The sequence below is a fragment of the Amblyomma americanum genome, chromosome 2 (assembly GCF_052857255.1).
Source record: "Amblyomma americanum isolate KBUSLIRL-KWMA chromosome 2, ASM5285725v1, whole genome shotgun sequence".
NCBI classification, from domain to species: Eukaryota; Metazoa; Arthropoda; class Arachnida; order Ixodida; family Ixodidae; genus Amblyomma; species Amblyomma americanum.
Window position 1 is genome coordinate 151,755,078 of NC_135498.1, and position 7,489 is coordinate 151,762,566.

The window sequence follows — 7,489 nt, forward strand, 5'->3', positions numbered from 1 at the left end:
CCAAGATTTGCAACAGCAAACCCTTCTACAGGCGCGTCAAGTAGGGAGCCCTGGTTCTGTGCCGCTAGCTCTGACTGCATGAACAAAGACTTCAAGTCACTCCTGTCGGCTGTCATCCTTTGTTAGGGCGACGGTAGTGGCTCGCTCGAACAAAGGTCACTGCTCGATTGTCTAGTCCACCCCACGTTCGGGCGACAAGAAATGGGGTATCTCTGCGTCCAGGCCGGGAAGGCGATCTTCCGTGCCAGCTACACGCAGTCATTATTCAAGTACGCAACACGTTTCCCCAACCCGTGGCGCAGAGTGAACGCTAGGAAATAGTCTCTTATCATAACGCGAGGCAAAGCACACTGCGGAAGAAAGTTCTATACGTAAAATAGTTGATCAGTAGCTCGCCAAGTCGCTGACATCGACCGGCGTTGTGTTCGGGGGCTGGCGGGCAGCGAAACTGTTCCTTGGGGCACTCAGGTCAGGTCCGGCAGCGAGAGAGCGTTTCCCGCCGTGAGTTCCTCCTTTTATCCCCTCGGGCATTGCCTCCCTAGCAGCAAATCGTTGCTGTCATGCTCAGGCATTTTACCCCTCTCCGCAGTAGGCAGCGCGCTGCCGTGACGTCACGTCAGTGCTGGGGTGGAAATGAGCAGAGTCGCAGGGGTGCCTTCTCTCCACATTCCTGGTGGCCAGCGCGCACGTGGAAGTCGGGATCGCCGCTGGCGTGGGGGACGAGGGGGGATACCAGTGTATCCCACAAAGCATGTGCCTGTGCGTAGTAATCTCGTGATCAGTGACGCCCGCGTGGACGGTATACAGCCACCGAACATGTTACTAATACCTAGACCTTCAAAATTCTTCTTGCGTACTCAATTTCAAAAGTGTTATTGCTTATTAGTATCAAATAATGAGCGTCCAAATAGGAGTCATTCTATTAATTTATGTTTAGAGCACGTCTAAGGAGCGCCGAAGCTAGAGGCGTAGGAATGCCTGACGGGGTATGCATTTGGGGTAGCAAAGAGCACTATATCATCTTTTGCTGAATATGTTAAGCGACTGAAGACCACAAATGACCTCCCTGTTCAGGGCGCCATTCGATTTCTTGACCTAAAACTGGTGTCCTTGAATCGCGTTTGCTTGAAGCATGAGCCTAAGGGTTACAAGCCCTCATTTGGTCAAGAAAGGTGTTGTAGAGACATGCCATTCCAATGCAGTGAACGAGTCATGCACTTGCTTAATGAAGACCAGTTTCAAGAATCACGCTGATCGCCTTCTGGCAGCTGGTTATCCGAGGCACTTAGTAATCGCGATTGCAGAGGGCCTGCACAAGCGCGGAAGGACACAAAATACAGCTGCACACGAGGCTGGCAAGAAAACAATGATGATGCCGCATATCAGCAAGGTGTGGCGCTCTCTCAAAAAGATTGGTCAAAAAAAGGGATCGAAGTTCTGCATGCCTGCCCCTGAGACATCGCCCCGTATGTGCAAGGCGACAGCCCTGACAGCACTCGTAAGAGTCATTGGTTGATTAGGTACCAGGACCCGTTTTTACCGCGCACGGAAGCATCACGTACAAGATACGGTTTTTATGCGGCAAGTCGTGCATTAGTTAAACGGGCGGTTGCCTAAATGAACGCTTAGGCGAGCACAAAAGAAAATTCAGGGATGGTGATCAGGACATTTGACACGTCATCGGCGTTTTAACGGAACAGCGTTAAGGGCCCCGTGTTGCTGAAAAGCCGGTGCCGTCGACGTCGGCGTTGGCGGCGTTGGCCGTGAGCGAAAAATTCCTCCTCCTCTTCGCAATGTACGCCACTGCCCCAACCGATAGCACGTGACGGCAGCGCCTGCCGCTCGTCTCGTTCGGGCGCAGTGGGGCCCTGCGGGCATGCAGGAATCACGCGGTGAGCGGCGAACAAAGCAGCGCACATCCAAAGCGCGTTCACCACGAATCTTGCGGCTTGCTGCTCGTTCGTTCGGCGCGTAAGCTATGCTGGCGTTCGTAGCATCGGGTTTGTCGAGAACGATGTGCCGACGAACTACTACTGGAACTTGAGTCCCGCGCGTTTTGGCAAGGCACCTGGCAGCGCTTCTACGTGGTTTGCCGCTCCGCGCGTCCGTTTCACCGTACGTAGCAGAGCGATTTGTCTACCGGGCAAGGCGTCGCGCCGAATGGGCGATGACGTTCTGTGGACTTCCTGGCAGTGCTGCAACACTGCTGCAGGCGGATCTTTATGCTACTCGTCACCCCGATGACTCATCGGCTCTTCCCACTCTTCACCGCGCTACCGCACGTGCGCGGCGCTATGCTAAGCGGCTAGGCTAGGCAGACAACGCTGGGCTGCATGGTGTGCCCGCCTGTCCTCTACGCAAGGCAGTCGACATCTTTTTAGAGTGCTTCACGCCATGGAGCGCGATTCTCAGGTTGCAGATTACACAGAGAGCATTCGTCTCGGGCTTAATGTGCATGAGGCCACCTTTGCACAACAAGCGGCCCGTCAATTTTTTTCCACACCATGACTGCACCGCTACGTCTCTGCCTGACTTATCGGTTACAGAGCCCTCCGATTGGACTACTTCTGACATAACCATGGCAGAGCTGCTGGCATTCATTCAACGCCTAAAAACTACCACTACTCCCTGGCTCGATGGCATATGTAACTCCTTATTCCCTAACTTAGAAGGGACGGCTTTGCAAACCTTACTTGATACTTTCAACGAAGTGCGGCATTCTGGCGTCATGCCGGTAGAGTGAAAAGATTATATTGTAGTTCCAATACCCAAGTCAGATCAGCCTCCTGTATCACTCTCGGCCCTTCGTCCAATTTCCCTCACGCCTACCATTCGCAAGCTTTATGAAAACATTCTCAGCGCACGCTTGTCGCGGTGGCTAGCATCCCATGATTGTTATCCAGATTCCCAAACTGGTTTCCGGCCACAAATTGGAACGGAGGACGGCCTTTCTACTTTGGCTGCTGACGTGCTTCACCACTTTCCGCAGAGGCACCTTGTTTGAACAGTGATCGCTATACACATAACAAAAGCATATGATAACATCCTTCACTCTGCCATTCTTGCCTCTCTTCAAACTCTTGGTCTCCCTCATCGGTTTCTCCTATCCATTCACGACTTTTTAGCAAATCAAACCTTTAGTGTGCGTGTCCACAGAAAGCCCATTGGTAACTTCACTTCCAATAGAGGAGTGCCCCAGGGCTCCGTTCTCGCCTCCACATCATTTAATCTGGCTTGTTTGAGCCCTAGAGACCATCCCTTCTATCCGTGTGCTTGCGTATGCCGATGATATAACCTTGTGGTGTTGTCAACCAGATCATCATCTATCCATCAGTTGGTTCTCCAGCACCCGCTGGATGTATTGACATCTCGCCTCCCGCATCTGGATCTAATAATCTCTCCTACTAAATCATGTTTCATTCGCATTGGTAATAAAGCCGGCTCACGGAAAACCCCCCCTTTAAATTTCACGATAGATAATTCTTGATTCCTCAAGTAGAAAATGTTCTTATTCTTGGCCTTCTCCTTCCTAAATCTGGGTCCGGCACCCCGTGGCTGACAGCCACCCGTAAATCGGCTCACGCTTCTCTGAGTCTGATTCGTCGCATAGCTATTTGCTCTGGTGGCGCGGGTGCCCATACGGCCCGCCAGCTTGTGCGCTCTATTCTTCAGCTACGGGTAGTATGTCAGGCACAATTTCAACATTTCACCCGCAGACGGTGGGACTTCCTTGAAGCTATCAATCTTGAGGGTATGCGCGCCATAACATATCTGCCTCGTTTAACACCCATACCTGTGCTACAGGAGTTCACCCGACTTATTAAACTCAGTGAACTCATCGACCAACACGTGGCAAACAGAGCTCGCAAACAGTCTCTCTAACTTCATGGTTTAAAGACGCTTCCTTCGTGGTCATACTGCCAGCTCACAGACAATCACCCCACTGTTTCTCCGTCGGTATCAGCCGCGCATCTGCCTGAAGGGTGAATATTGTACAGGGATGCATCACATACTGCAGAGAGGGGAGTTACTGCTGGGGGGAGGGGTATAGTCACTCCCATCCTCATATCAACTCTCGCCCGATGTATACCGCGGCTACGTGCACTCCCCTGGCATTGCTTCCCTTCCGCTCGTTCTACATTGAATACAGTTCATATTTACACCGACTCCCTTGCCGCCCTTAAACAGGTTAAGGCTGTTCGACACACATTCCAGATTACGCAATCAATTCATGTGTTAACCGCAAAGTATCCGTGTTCTGTGCGCATACATTGAATTCGCGACAATGCTCAGGATCCACATACATTCAAGCGGATGCTACGACTCACCTTCACACATCAAACGACCCGCCACCTTCCCCTCTTCTCCCAGATCTTTTCCTGTCCCATGTTTCCGATTCCCAAGTTCTGCGCCACCGAGCACGTGCTCTAATTCCTCCGTGTTCGCACCCTCTCCCCCGTAGTCTTACTAGGCAGGAGGAGGTATCCGTGTGCCGGATTCAGGCAGGGGCGGCTCTGACACGACCTGTCCGTCATCGGTGGCGTGCCAAAGATCTGCCAGCAACTGACAGGTGCCCTCACTGTAGCGCTGCACCAGACATTTGTGATGTGCGGCACTTGTTGTGGACGTGCCCAGCGACGGCTGCTATTAGAAAACGGCTCCTCTAGGAGGTGGGCCTGCGGTGAAACCGCGAAAGTGACTACGTGAAGTGGACTATGAACAATTATTTCATCAGCAGCCTCTGCGACTACCTCAGCACAACGGGTCTTCACTCCTTCTTGGAACTTTCAATCTCCCGCATTCATTCCCCTTTTTTCAACTTATGCCTCATGGCACAGTTTTTGAATGAAAAAATACTGAAGCATAAAGAGTGCATTACCCAAGATATTTAATAAATTTGATGTGTTAACCAAAGGCTGTGTTACCCAAAGGGCTAGGGCTTGAAATTTATAGCCTAGGAAGCAAGAAGTGTTTTAAAGTCATCTATCTTGTTTCCAATCCTTCTAGCGTTTACGTGTAATGCTGAGAGTTTCCCACTGCGTGTATCATATTTTGATTTAAAAGTTTCGAAGCCATAATACAACATTGTACTTCCTGATTCTCAACCGCCGACGACTCCATTGCTGAAGTCTTTCTTTAAGTCATAGCTCAGTTTGTTATGTTCTCAATATCAGACAGGCTGCAATGCATAGGAAATCGGCTTCTCCTTCCTTCCTTGCAAATAATCTTGCAAATATTAACATCCACCCAATTTTCTTCTTTTAGACAATTTCGTACAAAATTTCATCAATTTGTTGCTACCGCAGCTGATGTAACATTCTACTGTTTGAGCAGCAGTGCTGGGTTCATCGCTTGCTCGTATACACAGTGATAAAAAAATTATGTTCTTGTCAGTACTCTGGTCTGTAGCTCTACTCCTTAATTGGTGCCGTTTAGTGCCAGAACGTGTAAGTACATTTAACCCATGTCCCATAAAATTCCATGCTCAGTGAGGCAACTTGAGAAGCTCGGAACAGCTTGGCAGATTATAAACGCAGATATGTCGTAGCTGTACTTGCGTGAAGGAGTACATGTGCCTGAGTCGCTGCATAACCTCCTGCAAGACCACTTTGCACTGCATTTCAGAGCCGTTTTAGGTCTGCAAGACAAGAGCTTTTACTGAACTTTTTTTTTTTGGGGGGGGGGGGGGGGGAGGGTGTTTGGTCAGTTGTTTAGGGCATGGGAAAATCATTTTTGTTCCAGGGAACCAAAAGTGTACACTGTCTCTATGAAGCAGCCAAATGGCGACGTACTTCAATATACGCTTGACGAAAATGAATCCGGCAAAGGTATGACTGAGGCAAGACACTTTGTGCTTCACATTCTTGTTTTGGTGTTTGTGGGAATTTTAGAATGCCGCATCCTTCCTTGGCCCGCGAGGCGTGCCGTGAAGAACAGTATTGTAGGGGTCACCGAAAAAAGTAACTAAATATGTTACTCGTTACGCTTAAAAAAGGAACGCGTTACCACCCTGCGTTAGCTACAAAAATGTAACGCGTTATCATTACTGTTACCGAGAAATAAAGTACCACACGTTACTCTTCCGTTACTCCATGGCCGTAAATTTTAAATAGTGCGTCGTCGCTGCAAGAACCCACAATAACAATTTCATAAAGCTCATATTTCAGATAAAAATTGCAGCATAAACAACCATTTTCCCGAAATCATCATTTATCAAGAATACTTTGGCCATATGTGCAGAATCTTAGTAATTTTATAGTGGCCTATAGTTGCCTATACAGTTACATGTGATGGCTTGTAACTCTGGCATATGATGAACCCATTTTCTGAATGTGACATTAAACACGAAATGATATTTCATCATCAATTGTAACTTCACAATGCAAAGAACGCTGAACTCTCAGCAAATTTACAGTAATTCTAGAAATGTGATGTTCCAAAATGCTTGGCAGGCTTCCACTCTTTAGAGTGTTGTGTGTGAGTGGTTTGGGAAAGGGAGGTGAATGCATGTTTGTAAGCGTGTTTCGTGCTTTAAGGGTACCTGACTATTTTCTTAGTTGGACGCGTCATCATGGGCAGGTGTTTTCTGACGAGCAAAAAGGATCGTCGAGAGCACCTGTAGATTTTGTTTATCTGCAACATCACTTTAGACGCCTTTTTATTTCTGAAAAAGAGGTGGAGGGGGACAATGAAACGTAACTAGCAACGTGACAGCTCACGTTACCGTAAAATGTTAACGTAAGTATGTTACTCGTTACAGTTTCGAAATGGTAACTAGTATGTTGCTAGATTACCGATAAAAGTAATGCGGTACCGGTAACGCCGTTACTTGTAACGCGTTACCGCCAACACTTCCCCACTGGCGAGTAGCCAGAAGGTGAGCTCGAGAGCACTGCGCCGCCTCCTTCCTCAAATCAGTCGCAAGCGCGCACCGCCAGGCGCCGCCGGAGGGGTCGCTGATTGACCGAAAGTGACAACGGTCAAGTGCGCCGAGATCGGCAGCGTAACGGCCGTGGCCGAAAGAGACTTCAGCGAACCGCGACAGCGAGAGGACGTCAGGTAAATACCTCCCATCTTTCCTCTTTGTTGTTGCCATCTTGCCCCGTCAGCCGCACGACCAAGCCAGACGACAAGGGTCGCAGATCATCCAGCAGCCAGCGATTTTGGAAGAACCCAATAAACGTTTGATCCCGGGCAGAGCGTCCTGTTCCGTGTTGTCTTGTTCGCATTTTCCCTGCGCCACCGTGAGAACGGCCGCGCGCGGTGTGCGATACCGGGAGCTCGGAGCTCGCAACTGAGACAACAAAGGAGGCTCAACGGCGTAGGAAGAAACCCCCCAAATGGCGCCTGATTGTGGTTCTCACGCACAGGCGCACTTGAGCAACTCGCTCCCGGCGAACATGACGGATCCGCACTGTACACTGCCTAATCTGATGCGGTTCACAGAGCTCGGCGAGGGGTCTAGGGAACGCACTGCCCCGGGCACCCG

General features: G+C 49.8%; 1 long non-coding RNA gene across 1 annotated transcript in view; it reads left to right on the forward strand.

Moving 5' to 3' along the window:
* LOC144119173 (uncharacterized) overlaps positions 1–5,756 on the forward strand; it is a 68,551-nt gene extending 62,795 nt beyond the window's left edge. Inside the window, exon 3 of the long non-coding RNA XR_013312282.1 lies at positions 5,743–5,756. This is a non-coding gene — a long non-coding RNA (uncharacterized LOC144119173). The remainder of the gene's footprint in view (positions 1–5,742) is intronic.
* Positions 5,757–7,489: the final 1,733 nt, after the last annotated feature.